The sequence below is a fragment of the Hipposideros armiger genome, unplaced genomic scaffold (genome assembly GCF_001890085.2).
Source record: "Hipposideros armiger isolate ML-2016 unplaced genomic scaffold, ASM189008v1 scaffold_192, whole genome shotgun sequence".
Taxonomy (NCBI): domain Eukaryota; kingdom Metazoa; phylum Chordata; class Mammalia; order Chiroptera; family Hipposideridae; genus Hipposideros; species Hipposideros armiger.
The window spans coordinates 1,676,616-1,693,515 of record NW_017731542.1 but is presented as its reverse complement, the minus strand read 5'-3'; the positions used below and the strand labels follow the sequence as shown (position 1 = coordinate 1,693,515).

General features: G+C 40.2%; 1 long non-coding RNA gene across 1 annotated transcript in view; it reads right to left on the bottom strand.

Moving 5' to 3' along the window:
* Positions 1–2,120: 2,120 nt before the first annotated feature.
* Positions 2,121–16,900, bottom strand: part of LOC109388363 (uncharacterized) — a 16,285-nt gene continuing 1,505 nt past the window's right edge. Inside the window, exons 2-4 of the long non-coding RNA XR_002125198.1 lie at positions 14,884–14,949; positions 2,443–2,564; positions 2,121–2,182 (exon numbers count right to left, since the gene is read on the bottom strand). This is a non-coding gene — a long non-coding RNA (uncharacterized LOC109388363). The remainder of the gene's footprint in view (positions 2,183–2,442; positions 2,565–14,883; positions 14,950–16,900) is intronic.

Sequence of the window (16,900 nt, the reverse complement as noted above, 5' to 3'; positions counted from 1 at the left end):
ATATATATTTATACACACATGTACATACACACACACATATATATATATATATATATATATATATATATATATATATATATTCCATAGACCATAAGTTGTTAAAAATCATTTAGGTAAAATTCTCATGCTTATTTGCCCAAAGACCCCTGTTACTTGGTTAGGAAAAGGATATGATTGGTTTGGGCAGTGTGCGTGGGTCTTTATTAAATCTTTACCTGATATTGTGCACATCCATAGAAAATCTTCTCAGAGAGGAATGACTTCTCTCCACCCCATGTGGGTCAAATCCAGAATGCTGTCCTAGACCCCGCCCCCTCCCACTGATAAGCTTCTCCTGGTGCATTGAAAAGATGAGTTAGAATCCATCACGGACTAGTGGAAAAGATGCTGCATCAAGTTTAAAAGACTGGATCCTCTTACAGTTATATCTTCACTATATTATTTTTGCATATTCCAAACATAGTAGAAACATATAAAACAAAACAATATGTAGTGGAGGACCTCCATAGTTCCATCCTTCTAAGATAACCATTTATATATATATATGATTTTTAAACAAAGCATGAGCATTCTATCTGCTCTGTTCTAAAGCAACCCCTGATTGATGGAAATTTAGGGTGTTCCCGAAGTTTCTGTTACAACAACACCAGAAATAAACATCCTTGATCATATATCATCATGTACTTGTGGAAATCTTTCACTGACTGAATATCTAACCATAGAGCTGCTGGGTCAGACAGTACATACAGTGAAACCTTAGTAAATATGACTCAATTGACGCCTAAAGAGTTTAGAATTACACCCTCTCTCACAAAGCACGAGTGTGCCTACCTCAGCCACTCCCTGTCCTGCTCTGCACAGTATCACTCTTTCATGTCTTCGTCACTCTCTTGGATAAGAAAACATAGCTCTTGTTTTTATGTTTGGGGATTTGAGACCCTTGAGGGATTGAGCCTTTATTCACCCATTTTTAGTCATTTTAATTGCTTTTGCCATTAGTTATTGTCTACCATTCACCTTCATCTCACCCCCATTATCTGGTTCTATCACTTTGGGCAAGTCAATCTCTCCGAGGCTCTGTTCATTGTCTACACATTGTCCAAATGAGGCACATCCAAGACCTGTGCATTTTGTTTGTCCCTTTCTCTCTTACCTGATTTCATCTCTGTCCCATTTTGAAATGTATTGTTAAAAGCTAATTAAAATAAAACAAAGTAAACTCATTACTCTCATGCAGGTATCAAAATGAACATGTGTTAAAGATTTTACTTCACTCATTTGATGAGGGAACCCAGCAGGTGTTCTACCATTTCAGAAGGAAAGTCAGGAGGCACAGATCTACATGGAGTAAGGGATGGAACTGCAAATGGTGGGGAAAGGGACTTTTCCCAGAGGGAAGAAGAAAGTCAATTGAAACTCTACCAGATGAGACAAATGGTATCTGTCTATCAATTTTTAAAGAGTTGTAAAATAGCTTAAGGAGCTATGAAAGGCTAGAGTCTAAGAACACAGAAGGGTAGGCTATGTGCAGATAATGTATAGTTTTCCATTGAAATACAATTGTTTTTCTACAGATCAAAAATAACCTCAAAAGCAGCTGACTAAGTGGCTCAATTGGTTAAGAGCTCACTCAAGAGTGTGAGCTCTGAGCAACAGCAGTTCAATTCCCGGCCCAAACTGAGTTGCCAACAGGTGGCAGGATGGCTCAGCTAATTAAAAAATAAATAAATAAATAAATAAATAATAATAATCTCAAAAGATTATCTTGATTACAAAATAAGATTGGTGTTAGTGGATGTGGCCTGGTTGCTCACATAGGTGCAGTGAGAACACTACTTTACCATATAGGCCTTCTTTCATTTGCTTTGCTGGACGTTTCCATAAGGAATCTCAGAATGGGCTTTTAAAGGCCTCTTGCTATTTGCTGCTCTGAGGTTAGAGATTTTGTAATCCTATTTATTAATACTATTTGGAAGTAAGAAAATGATTACACACTCACACGATAAGAAGGAAAGGCCTTTCTGAATTTTAGTTACATACATGCAGACAGAAGGAGGGAGAAAGCTTATAACTTCCATTCTAAAATCTCAGCCTTGGGTCAAGAGTCAACACAGAAATATAAAACTCACCAGTCTAGATAGCACTTTCCTGGTGGGCATGAAATTCTTCATTGATTTGCTCTCTAAACAAACAGAAAAGATGAACAACACACCAGATTCTCTGCCATCTCTCACCCAGCAGACAGCTCTGTAAACTATTAATCCACTTCCAGAGATCATCAAATAATCAGATCATAAAAGCAAATTCTCAACAATTACTGGGAAACAACTGTTGGTCACAAACAATGTAAAACCAAAACACAAAACATAAAATTGGTAGAGAGGAAATTTATAATCAGAAAGGCAGCCAGTAAGCCAAGTTCTAGCACCATTTTGGACTCACCTTTGGAGCCCAGAAATGACCAGCTTGGGTATAAACTGCCCACGAAGAGCGCTTCTGTGCTTATGAGGTTTTCCTGGGCCTTGTGGGTGAATCCATTGGGCATCTCAGCAGAACCTTTATCACTGTTCAAAGGAAAGGTAAAATCATGATTCTCATATGGATATAAAAATGAGTATGTGTTCAAGGTTTTATTTTACTCATTCAGTGAGGAAACCAGATAGATGTTATAATTGGTGTAAAGGAAAAGTCAAAAGGCGTAAGTTTCTATAGGGTAAAGGAATGGAATTACAAATGGGGGCAAAACTGGTTTTTTCCACAGGTGGATGGGAAGTCAATTGAAACTCCATCAGATAGAATGTGCATGTCAATCAACTTACAGTCTTAGAATAGTTCAAAGATTATAAAAGCCTCGAATACGCATAATAACCCAGAGGATATGCTGTATGTTAATAATATATAGTTTTTCTTTGAAACACAAACTTATTTTTTCTAGTCTGTTCTTTTGGATGTCTTTATATTCATCTGCTCATGGTAGACGCCATAAATATTTAATTACTCTTCAAATAAAGCCTGGCTCTCCTGTGACTAGCCGTTGAGAAAACATTTCTACATATGTGGTAAATGCAAAGTGTTTTTATTAACACTTTTCCCCTCTATATGATACTGAGTTACTGGTTCATTGATTTTTTTTTTCTTTTTAAATTTCTGTTAGTTGTTTGGGCATCATTTATAGATAATATGCAAAAGGAAATAAATTGCTCATAGTTGGGAAATATTGAAGTTACATGCAGAAGTGGAGGGACCCAAAACTCATTTAATTATTTGATTGATTGATTAATTGATTTAATAATCAAATCACTTATGGGTTGTTCTCCATGTGCCGGGCACCACACTTGAAGAAACGGTGGTTTCAGCTTTCAAGAATTCTACATTTATCTGGGGCAAGGAAATAATTTGCAGAGAGTGGTGAGGGTATTATAAAGCATGTAGGCCAGGAATGTCTTGAGAGCACAGTCTAGAAGTCAGAGTCACCTAAGACACCTACGCTCAGTCTTCAAGGAATTAGCAAGGTCAGGGACGTTTGTAGGAGAATGTTTCAGGCAGAATGAGTAACACGTGCGTGGGCTGGAAGGCAAGGGAGCAGGCATCAATCTGGAAATGATGATGCCTTTTGTGCGGTTGAGGCATAACTGTGAGAGGGAAGGGGTGAAGGGGCGGAAACAGGGGCAGCCGTGGCGAGCCCACTGTGACCAGCTCAAGAGTCAGGGCTGTCTGTCTAGGTGCAGCTTTGTAAGCTAGGGAGCTAGCCCCACAGTTGAATTTGCACTTTAGAAAGATCGCTCAAGCAGCAGGGTGGGGAATGGATTCACTCCAATATTTCCCAGTGTCTGTTTCATTAATGATTTCGCACAGTTTTGTAGCTGATCTCAGGTCCCCCCTGCAATCTTTGTTGACATTGTTTGGTCCATAGCCACAGCTTGGCTGCATTTTGACTGCAAGGCTGTGACTTGGGGTAGAGGAAGAGTGAAAAGAAATGAAAGGAAAGAATGATCAAGTGAAGCAGGGGTCAGCAACCGTGACTTGCAGGCCCAAATCAGCTGCCTGTTATAAACAACACTTAATTGGAATAGCCACACCCACTAGTTTCTGGATCGTCTATGGCTGCTCTGGTGTCACAACCGCAGAGCTGAGTAGTGGTGACAGAGGACATGGAATGCAAAGGCTATTTACTATCTGGCCCTTAGGAGAAAACGTTTGTGGACCCCTGAGATGAAGGGTGAAAATGGTTTATGTTAACTTATTTTGCTTATTCGCTCATTTATTATTTACTCCCTATATCCAAAACGATTCATGCCAATGTTTGTGGCCAGCCCAGTGCCAATGTCCACACCTTGAAAGCTGTGCTCTAATGATACTTGTGAAGGTGACCATATTAGCACCGTGTAGATCATCCATAGGACATGAATTCTTCTCTAAATCTTCCCAAAAGGAGCAGAAGGATCTGCTTTATGTGCTATTGAGCTTGATTATTTTTGTTCCAGGAAAGCTACTTGATAATAGACAACATTTTAAATAGTCTGAATAACCTTTGAGACCTTGAATTTGAAAAGATCCAGGACAGGAAACAGGTCTGGGGGGTTGAGTACAATAGCTGTGACTTTCCCTGAATTCCTGGTTTAATGTCTCTCTGGGTTTAGCAAAATGCCTTATTTGGTCCTTGACTAATTTTAACGTCTTCTTAAGAGTCCCTATTCCAAATAAGATTGCCTTGAACTGCATCAAATACGAACAGAGAGTACACGAGTACACGACTGGAAGCCATCAGACAGAAACACTTTATACAAGTGTCTCCAGCGTCTTCACCAGGTCCCCTCAGCCACCCTGAGCTAGGACACATCTGAAAATTTATGGAAGGGAAGCAAAAACCTATTTCAGGGTTAAACCTTTTGGAGTGTCTTCAGTGCTAGGCTCAGGAGGTGGGCTGGGATGCGTGCACCAGTAGTGTTTCCTTCCTAAGAACCTCCTTTGACTAGTTGAAGGCCAGAGAATAGTGACATTAAAAAAAACCAAAAAAACCCCACAAAAATATAAAAGTATTTCAGTCCTTGATTGAAATCATCCAACATTTTGGGAAAAGTCAATTTGCATAACAGTTGGTGTTTCCCCTCCTGGTGTTAAACCCATCTTCCCAAAGCTGTCTTTTTGGATCCCTTAATCAAGTTTCCTGCCTTTTCTAGACAGCAGCCTAATTGCTTCTGTCCTGCAGAAACCCCTCACCGAGAAAGAGATTTAATTTGTACCCTAATCCAATATTTTTATGCAGTATGGTAAAACACTATTAACTTGTTACAGTATTTTGTCAGCCTCATCATTCGTCTCCTAATAGAATCTCTTCCTTTGATCTTAATCCAACTTCTAGTTTTTTTACTTCCTCTGTCACAACTTCTGGTTTTATTTTTTTGACCCAGAATATCCTTTTCTGCCAGAGAAAAATCATTGTCATCACCATGAGAAATATTGATTGCCTGCCCACGGGGTGCCTTTCATTGTACCTGGTGCTGTGGGGTTTTACCAGATTTCATTAGCTTTCTTCTCTGATGCAGAAGAAAAACAAAACAAAAATACACAAAAAACCCCACACTTTGTGTCATTCCGTATATTTGGAGAAAATGAAAACCAGTATCCCAAGTATGACCAGCCACTAATATAGACCCAAAAATGGGTGATTCAATTAGAAATGTATTAAAGCCAGGAAGGACATTATGCCTGAAAACCTGTTTGGTTTTCTGTTTCATGTCAGCGTGACTTTCGCTTCCGTCCCTTTTCCTTTTTTGCCCCCATCTGGCCTTCTGACAGTAGCAGAATGAGTGTTAGCTGTGTACTATTATTTGACATCCTTCTTTTTATAAAATTGAATTTCTTTTGATAAATGTCAGAAGGGGACACACATTCTTCAGTAAAATGAGCTGAGCCTGGAACAGATTTGTCACTGCCACCTCCCCCGTCTTCTCTTTTGCTTCTGACAAATACAGTATGTCCTGAGCTTGTCTGTCCTTGGTGACCTTAAAGAAATGGAAAAGTGATCCCATCCTTTATGATTTCAGCACAGTGAATTGTCATAGATGGCAAGTTAGAAATGATTAAAATGTTTACATATTCTTCCTCTGTTGCTGTCCATTCTGGGAAAATGTACAGAAGGATGGCACAGGAAGCCTTGTGAAAAGCTTTATGTTAAATAAGGCTATTCTGCATTTTGGTTTAGAAACTTGTAATCCTATAAAGAGTCTATTAGTCTTGATTTCACAAATCCTTTTCGTTTCCCAGTAGAGGGATCAATTTTAAAAACAGCTGATTCTTGGTCATAGACTCTCCTTCTATATGGATCATGTTAAAAAGAGAAAATTCACATGAAACAACATTTAACTTTATTCCAGTGTAGGGGAGGAAAAATATATTTTTCCTCTACCTTTTAGAGTTCTCTGTTGGGACCCGGGTAACAAAAGACAAATTAACAAGAGAAAAGCATAGAAATTTATTTAATTGAGTTTTATGTGATATGGGAGCCTTCCTAAGGAAATGAAAACTCAAAAAAGAAATGGGTAAACCTGAGTGTTTATGCAGGTTTGATGAAGAGTGGAAAGGTGCAACAGAATAAAGAGCATGAGTAAGAGTAGTCGTGTGTGTGTGTGTGTGTGTGGGGGGGGGCTGGCAGGGGGGACAACTGAACAAGGCCTGTTCCTTGGGATTCCTCTCTGTGTCCCTTTATCTTTGCAGCTAAGGACATTCCTTTGCTTCAGGTGCAGGCGGGGCACTGCTCACATGAGGGCTTACGACCTATTTCAGGGGAAGGTCAAAAAGTCCTTCCTACATGTGCCTCTTCTCACATTCTTTCAGCTTGAAATAGTTAATATGTCAAGAAGCCATCTGTTGGGGTAGCCTGCCCGGAACCCTGCCGCCACTAAGTAGATCCATCTTTTTCTAAGAATATGGTATTATTGTTAGCTAGTCCAATGTCAAAACTGACCCAAAGAACAGAAACAGTGGATAAAATGAGGATATTACTGTAGTGGACACAAGGTACTGTGTTATCCTATTTTCAGGTTGTTAGTCCCAGAAATAATAGGAAGTCCTTCTGTCCACGATAAAACATCCAGCCCAAGAGAAACCTAATAAGAGTTTATTTGAGCCAAACTGATGACAATTGTCAGGAAGCAAAGTCTCAATGGATTGGGAAAATGCTCTGGAAAACGGCCAGTTTGCAGCTTATTTTATACATTAGAATCAAAGGAGGAGGGTTACATGAAAGCCATTGGTGGTAGATTAAGGGGGTGGAAGAAAGCAAAGCCGGTGGTGGTGGTGGTGGGGGGGGGACCTCTGGGATTGGATAAAAAGTAAAATGGAGAGACACACTTCTTTTGCATTGGTGGGTACAGCTTAGTTAATAGCCTTTTACAGCACATAGAGATAGTATTTGGGGAACAAGATAACAATGAGGGATTTTGTAGTTTCCTGCTCCGGTGTGGTGGGTTGTGCCCCCTGGGGGGGTGTCCGGAAAAAGAGATTACTCTGATATTGCAAGGGCATGTTATCTTAGATGCAAAAAAGACAACAGACAGGCTCACTTAAAGTCAAGATTGATCTCTGTCAAGGAAGCTACAGGCCGAGGATGTGACTACCCGTCATCGCCCTCCTTAGTTAGGAATTTTTATGTTCACGCCATCCTCTGTGGTTATTTTCAGTCTCCTGAGCTTGTCAGGTTTAATATGTGGCCCCTTTTCCATCCATACTTCTTTCCCAGATCTGCCTGAAAGTCTGCTTCTGACACCGACCGCAAATCATAACAGACTAGATATATTAGGATTTAGCTTTTAGTGAAAATTATGAAACTAGCTGCCCTGGAGTGTAGTCATGTCCTGAGGCCTGCCTGGAAAGCAGGGTTCAGAAGGTTCCCTCTGCTGAAGAGAAAGATAACAGAAGAATGTGGCTTGTTGAGCACGAAATGTTTGTAGCTCTGCTCTTTGCTTTCTGCTCTTATGATAACGTCACTGACTCACAATCCCAAAATGTCTTTTTTTTTTTAATCCCAAAGAGAGATCTCTTTTCATTGGAGACCACCTGGCCAGGGTCCCGTAGACCCTACAGGATGTTGCTAGAGGCTGAATGAATCTGATTGCTGAAGCTTGCATTGGAATTGACCAATCAACACAGCCCAGGACCCTGACCCCTTACTCACGATTACTCATGATTTTTGCTCTGCGAAACCCCTTGTCTATAAACCATTGAGGAGTTTGGGCTTTTGAGCAATAACTCTCCTGTTCTCCTTGCTTAGCGCTCTGCAAATAAGGCGACTCCCTTTTCTCCACTGCAATGTTCCAGGTTTAGTGTTAGGCTCTGAGAGGTTAAGTAATCTGCCCAAGGTCACAGGGCTAATATGCAGAACAGCCAGGATTTATCCCAGGTAGTCTGGCTCCAGAGCCTGTGTCCCTAACTGCTACTGTCATTGCAATTCATCCAACGGTAATTACATACATTACTTAAAGTGCTGAATATTGTGCTCGGTAATTGAGGTACAGGATGAATAAAAACAGTGCATTGCCGTACAGCTGAAACTAATTCTAAAAATGTGTATTTCATAATAAAAAATAATTTAATAAAAAATTATTTGTAAAATACAGAGAAGTATAAAGAAGAAAATAAAAATCCCTGGCAAATTCCATTGAGCTAAAAAAAAAAAAAAAAAAAGAAAGGCAAAGAAAATCTTGAAGAAGATTATGATGTGGTGAAGACTATGGAGAAAGTTCAAGCCACGGCCTGGGGCGGGCGTTTGTAAAAGGTGTCAGACTGTGATGTGACCTGGCCAAATGGTAGAGAAGGCCAAGGGCAAATTAAATGGATTGCCAGTTGAACCAAACAGGGTCTTTGAGGACCAGAAATGCCTGAAGGGAATTTCAAAAAAACAACCTGTTTATATGTGGTGCTCAGTGCCAGCCCTCCCCTGCGTCTCCCCACAAAACCCTCAGTGAAATGACCACGATTCACTCTGATGCTTCAGTGTTCTCATATGGTTGACTGTGAACACATGTTGAGCCCTCCTTTAAGACTGAAGTGTGGTAGAATAAAGGTCCCCTAGGGGGGACAACATCCGAGTTATATTTTGAGAACTCACCTGAGATTTGTGAATTAAGGGGCAGCTCTCACGTCTCAGATTTAACTTTGGATTGAATCATCATGAGGAAAGTGAGTCAAGAGTGTGTCATCACTATGGTTGTCAAATGGTACAAATTATGATGGTTGGTAGCACATGACATCACAGGGGATGGGCGTGGTGAGATGAGCCTCTGCAAAGTGCACAGTTTCATCCTGGAGATTCAAGTAAGGGGCGACGTCCAGGTACCATTTCATGCGTTTGTGTGAGGTAAGTAAATGTTACTCTGAAGCTTGAGGCTAGCCATGGATATGGGATTGAACCATAATAGGTAACCAAGTTCTTAAGATGCTAAAACCTTCCCAGGATTGTAATAAGATGTCCATGGCAGATGTCACCTTAGGGGTAGGAAAAAAAACAACCAAGTAAAAACCCCCCAAAACAGTGCATTGCCCTCAAGAAACTCACAGTCTAGCAGGGGAGACAGAATGATAGTTAAAATGCAATGGGATAAATGCAGTGCTAGAAATGTGAACAAATTCCATCAGGAACACTGAGCATAGAGCAACACCATCCTCAGTGTTTGTTGCCTCTTATTCGTTTTTTAAAAAGCTAATAGAAATAGTAATCCATTGTAAAATTTAGAGAGTGCTGCTGAGTTTGCTACTTAGGCAAGCGGGACATCAGAGCATGCCTAATGACTCTTTCCAAACTTGGGTGGAAGAAAGCCACTGGTCTTTATAAGCCAAAGTCATTAACCGTCAATGATGCTGCTTCCTCTGCTGTCCTGGCCATCCAGAAATAGTGTTTGAAAATGGAAGGGGAATGAATACTTGTGTGATGTGGGCAATTAAGCTCAATTTTACTTTAAGTTATAAACTATTGCTTGATGACGTGTACTTGCCTTTCCTCAACAGTTTCTTTATTGTTTGCCTCATTCTTCAAGCCCCAACCCCCAACCCCCTTTGCTGCCTGACATCCCCGTATGAGTACTTCCCAAATGTCTCAGTGACCATTTTCAACCCCGGGATCGGTGTCTTCCCAGGCTCCCATGATTGGATGCTTCCCATCCCCTTCACCTTGTGCATTAGTTTCCTGGGGCTGCAGGGACAAATTGCCACAACCTGGGTGACTTGAAACAGCAAAAATTAATTTTGTCACCGCTCAGGAGGCCAGATGTTCGAAATGAAAGCATCAGCAGCGCCACGCTCCTTCCAAATGTTGTAGGGGAGGACCCTACCCGCCTCTTCCCGGGTCTAAGGGCCTGGTGTTCCTTCGGCTTGGGCCCCATAGCTCCAGTCTCTGCTGCTGTCTTCACATGGGCCTCTTCGCTTTGTGTCTGTCACTTATGACAAAGATTTTCTCCTTGACCAAACTCTAGTGAGGCTCTTCTAAATCTTCTTCTTGACGAGGCCTCCACCGTGGTCTATAAAAACAGAGTCAGCGTGGCTAATCTTGTCCATCCCAACCCTCACCATACACACATGAAAAGACTTAAACAAACACTGGTTTCGTTTCTAACCGTTGAAGGCTGAATCTCTAAGAGGAGGAGTCCAGCCCTCCTACGTTTCTGCCTGGGAGAGCTCAAGGCTGCCCAAAGAATTTGCTGTTTGTTCCAGCCAACCCTGAAGCTAGGCCCACGTGTCCCAGTCTGTATGGGAGGGTAGGGGCCTAACTTAGGTAAGTGCCAGTTAGCAAGCTTAGGTTGCCTTCACAGGGACCCACATTCCCGCCCCCCCCGCCCCTTCCCACTTTCTGTAAAAGTCCACGTCTCTGACTCTGCTCACCTGCCTCCTCTCACCACCCTTCTACCTCCCTGCTCTTTCATTCTTCCTCTAAAATGTCCGGTCACCTCTGCACAAACTGAAGGTGAATTCAGTTCATGATAGACGCCCTGGCCTACTGTGATAGTTTGTTGCTGATTAAACCTGTCCTTACCACTCTAACTGGGGTCTGCTTTTATTTTTGACACTTGTGAGGACACTCTCATTGGCTGCAGGGTCCATCCTCAACAAATCCAGTATGATCTCATCACAATCCTTACCTTATTTACATCTGCAAACACCCTATTTCTAAAGGTCATATTCTTAGGTTCTGGGTGAACAGAAATTTTAGGGGACACTATTCAACCCACTACACCCCCTATATTCAGTAGTCACTGTGACAAACTTTATTAACTGTCTACCTAATATCCAATGCCTATTTATTCCATGCTTTTATGCTTTTAAGTGTGTGTGTGTGTGTGTGTGTATTTTTGTTTGTTTGTTTGTTTGTTTGTTTTCCCCCCAAAAGAACGATATGATCAGCCTGTAGTTATGGAACATGGTCAGTCTCAGGTAACCCAGACACCCCCATTCCCCACTTTCCACTGCAGCTAGAGGCTGCCACGTGACCCAGCTCTGGCCAATGACGCCTGAGGTCAGCTGTGGAGAAGAGGGTGGGGTAGCGGCATGAGACAAACACCGAGAAAACTGAGAAATGTCCCTGATACTGTCAAACAGCCACCTACCTGAATGCACTTGACTAAAATAAGCCCCTATGTGTTAAGGCTTGTTTGGCAGAAATTCTATTTCTTACATTCAAATGCATTTCTGATTGATTTACTCACCAAGTATTAATTTTCTCACCAAGTATTCATTTTCTATTTGAAATGTCTCTCCTATTTATTTCTTCCTTCCATTCAATCAAGTCTTTATCACTTCTCACTAGACGATTAAAATATCCTAATTAGCCTCCCAGCCTCCTTCCAGAATCATCTATTCTCTACGGGCCCAATAGAGAAATTGTTCTGAAGCACAGACCATGCTCTCTGCTCAGAAACGTTCCTCGGCTCTCACTGAGAGAAAAACGTCTGACCTTATTAGCACTGATCTGGCCTCAATCTACTGTTTTCTAGTCGCATTTACTCCCATACACCTTCCTTGTGCCCTCCATACTTTTCACAACCAAATTACTTTCCTAGACACACTATGAATTTTCACGTCCCAGCCTGTCCCCTCAGTCTGGAGTAATTTGTGGGAATCCCCTTTATCCATCAGAGCCCAGCCTAAATGCATCCTCCTCCATGAAGGCCTCCATAGTCATCCAGTAGGAATTCATCCTTGAGCACACATAGCATTTTGTTTGGTCCCCTATTCCAAGCACTCCTAGGCTTTGGAACGTTTGACTTTCAGGTAACTTGCACCTCCCTCCAGGGTACATCTCCACATCTGAAACCTCTTTCCTATGCTGGATGTCGGGTTTTCATCTTTCACTGATAAACATTTCACACCCTCACAAGATGCTTCTGCTAAACAGCTGTGGGGAAGGGGGAAATTTCCCCTTTCCCCTCTTAGTTCTTCTGGTTGGCCAAATAATTAAAATGACATAAGGGATTAACACTGGGACACAGAGAGGACTTGGACCAAAAGGGCCTTGCCGGGTTCCTTTCTGCCTATCACACCGAGTTCAGATGCAACTACAGTCACCTATGATGATGGCTCACTTCTGGAGCAAGTCTTCTGACTTAGTTTAGGCAGGTAAGGGAAGGTCGAAGGTTTTCCCGGAGTCTTTCGTTTCTTAAACACAATCAGCTTAAAATAATCAATAGCCCAAAGAGGCATATTTTGGGGTGGCAAGCCAACAGCCAAATGTTTGATCCTGGCAACTTCATCATCTCCATCCCTTCATAATGCTCGTGCAATTATTTAAATATCCTAATGTGTTTTACTCAATATTTCATAAACATGAAAGTGATACCACCAATGAAAATAATTGAGACCAACAATAAAATCATGAAGTAAGCTCAGATCGGCTGTATCTTTCTTTAGCTTTAATCAGATACTCATTGTACTTAAACTGGTCTGTCATGTTTACTTGTGAAGAAATGGTACAAAATTAGAGAATATTTGGGAAATGTGGAGGTATATCGTTGCAGGCTGTGACCTGGAGTCAAGGCTGAGTAATGGGAGAAATAGAGACATAGTTTGAATTATGGACTAAGCACAGCTGCAAAATACATTGCAATTATTCAAAGGCAGAGAGAAAAATCACAAGGCTTTAAGGCCGTTGATTGGAATATAACTTAGGAGGAATTGTTTTATCAAGAAAAGAATGAGGACTGGTGCTCTATTATATTTTTAAAATTATGTTTAGAATTTACATACCACAAACTCGGCATCACAATTTTTTTTTTTTTTGCAAAATCTCTATTAGCAAGTCATTTCTCCCTGAAGTCGAAATAACTTTTTTTGTAAAGAATATCAAATGCTGTCTAAAAGAGCTAGAGAACTATAAATGAGGCAGTACATCACTTTAGAAAATTACCTTTATGGTCTCTATTTAATGTTTAATCTACATTTTTTATTTAAAAATGTTAAAAATAATCATGTACACATTCTAGAACACATAGGGATAAAATAAACTACACATCCATACCACAACCACAGACTGCATGACGTAGTTAGCCCTGCATAAAGAGAATCCCCCCCATGGCTGGCCCATCTGCAGCTCCACTTCAGATGGCACAGTACACAGGGAGATGTTAATTAATTGGGCTTCAAGAGAACAAAGAATTCCTGATCAAATAAATTTAGGAATGTCCTTTTACTAAATCCTGTCTTGGAGATTCAAAATATACATTAGCATATTAAAGAAGTCCTATGGTGTAACAAACAAACAAACAAACAAACCCCATTTAACTCTAATACTTTCTTTGTAAATAGGAACCCCCCCCCAGCACACTTATTAACAACCCTTTTCCAACAAAACAAAACCATATAAAGAAATTAAACGGTTTTTCCCTTAATCTCAATTTAGGAAGAACTAAACGATGGATTTCAGGGATAGAAAATGCCATCCTTTGAATTTTCTGCTGTGCCTAGCAGTGTGTAGTATAAAACCTCTCAATAAATGCTTATTAATTAATTAGCTTAATGAGAGAAAAAAAAAAGAGGAAGACAATTTGGAGTGTTTGGAGCTCTGAAAAAGCCTTAAAACCTAATTGACTTTCAACCAATGTGTTCTGAACCAGCGACCACTATGTATTTTTTCCTTTCACTCCTTCTCTGCATGGGCACTTCCCTCCAGTATTGTATATTAGATATACTGGAGGTGGTTAAATTTATCATTTAATTCATAAATCATAAGAAGGCGAGAACTACATTAAAATTGAATGGACATTACCTGGCAATTGTATATAAGAAGAGCAATGGCTCCAACGGGTGGAATGAACTATCCATCAATTTCTTTGCGTGCTGTCCCACTGCACAGCATATGTGAATGGGTATGTGTGTATGTGTGTTTGCATTTGGACATGGGATGAGTTGGGTAGTTGGACCTTGATATTAAGAATATCTTCATAATACATAGAGAGAAGCGTGTTCTGAATGTGCTTTTGAGGATATCTGCGTAGTCATCTTTTCCCAGGAATTGCCTGTTCTGTCTGTGATGGTGATCCTCTGGCAGTCACGTTTTTTTCCCTTGAGTGGCTGTGCTCAAGCTGTAATGGATTGGATCCAGACGAATACCTGTCTCAAAGGGGCCAGTTAGTTTTCCTCTCTCCAGAAATCGGAATTGGTAATTGTGGGAAGACTGTTCTTCACATTCCTGCCTTAGTCCATCATACATAATTCTCAATCTCTTAGAAATACTATTGGAGAAAGTTTCCGTCCTCTCTCCACCCTTCAGCCTCTCATCCCTGTGGGAAGTTGGCGCAGTGATTTACTTCACTGGTGAGTTGGGGAGAAGGGTCATTGCACATGTTCTCACTGGGCTCCTTTTCTTGTAGAGTATGTGTGCAAGCAGAGCGTGCTTACCTCCTAGATGCCTTCCCCATAGCCTTTTCCATACGATAAGCTCGCCACACCAGGTCAGGCCTCCTCCTGAGATGGAAGAAATGCAGTCACTTGATAATCTGCTTGTGACCCAAGGAAACGTAGAAAACTTCATTTTGGCCTCTAACCTAAGTCACATTCTCCAATCCAGTTTTACTGTGTTTTTTTTTTTATCAATGGGCTTAGGAATCAGAAGGGAGAAGGTAAGATAAATTGGCACCATAAAGTCCAAAATATCGAGGCAGCTGATCATATCGGGCTGGCTCTTCAATGACAGACATGAAAACTAGGGAACTGTGAAGTAAATATCATCCAGCTATCATGTGCTGGGAAACACAGATGGCTCCAGTCCCACCCTGGAGCCCAGCCATATTACACTGGCCTTAGATTCTGTGAAATACCACTCAGTCTGAACACTGTCTTCCATTTTGCTTGCGCTAGTTCAAGTTGCTTTTATAATTTTCCAAGAATCCTAACCATACACTCTCTGAATTTCATTATTCTCATCTATAACTGGTAGTTTTAATACTTATCCTAGGTATCTTACCAAGGGAATAAAATGAGGTAACAGAGACAGAAAGAATCATAAACTCTTAAGAGTCCCCTTGATAATATCTTCAATAAGTTGTTGTCCAGCCTTTTCCTTGACAGGAAATCATTACTTCTTGAGGCAATCTATTCTCTCTTCAGAGCTCTCTAGTTGCTAGGAAATGGATATATAAGTAGTCAAAATTTTCTTCCCTGTAACTCCATCTCATTCATCCTAATTCTCCCCTCTTGAGTTACACAGAATAAGCGCAGTCTCTCTTGTTCAGGACAGCCCTTGAAGTTTATAAAGATAGCTATCAGATTTTCACCTAAGCCTTTTTCTTCTGTAGGTTGAATGTCCTTAGGTTGTTTAAGCATATGTCATGATTTCCGTGCATCAGAGTGCCTAGAATGACCAAGTAAGTTTGGACATATGAGTTGGAGAAAATATTTTTGATTAATTCTTCATCATTGAAAAAGAAAAAAAAAAGACTTAGTTAATAAGGCAATCAGTCAGAACATTTACAATTTTAAGGTGTTTACAAATTCCCAATAGATATTTTCAGGACTCAGAGAAAAAATAGGAATTCCCAGGAATTATCAAATCATAAGTTATTCCATATTTTAACAGTACTTATGAGTTTTTGAATAATGATGAGTGATAATAATCAGTGTATCATTTTTTGATGATAGAATTATACTAACAGTTTCAGAGGTTTTCTATAAAAATAAAGACATAATAAATGCATGTTACAAAAGCATATCTTTCAAGAACATGCAAAAATGATCTCTACCCAATAATAGAAAAAAATTAGAGATAGTAGAAAAAAATTAATACTAAACACCAAATAAAACTGATTAAAAAATGAAAGGCATTAAAAAATGTTTAAAATTATCATTCTTAAAATAAAAAACTTAAAACACACAAAGCATGAATTGCCCTAGCTGATAGTCTTGATCTTTGCTTTGTAACAAATATTCTAGATGTACAAACATTTCTTTCATTTTGTGTTGATAGTTGTTGAATTAAGAGTGCATCCAAAAGTACCCTGAAGTTGAGTATTATAGCACATGTGGCTTTATGTAAGTGCATTTATTTAATTTTATTTTGTGTACTTGCCTTGATTTTGGAAATTGATATTTTGATGGTTCAGATTTTAGATCCATTTCTGATTTCATGTTTGAATATTCCAAAACAATTCAAATCTTCTTTGCATTTCTTCTATTAAAGTATTTACAAAGAGGACTTCTGGTGCTGGCCAAACTGAAGTAGCCTCATTCCTCCCAGGTCCTCCTTCTTATAACTAAAAACCCTGGGCAGACCTCAACAAAGAAGGAGAGGAATAGTCTGAAGGTTGAAAAGTGGAAGGTGGACTCCTTAGGCACCTCGGGACTTAAGGACTGACAGGGCAGTGAGTTCCCTGGGTTTCCTATTGCCCATTTTTCTTTTCTTTTCTTTTTTTTTTTTTTT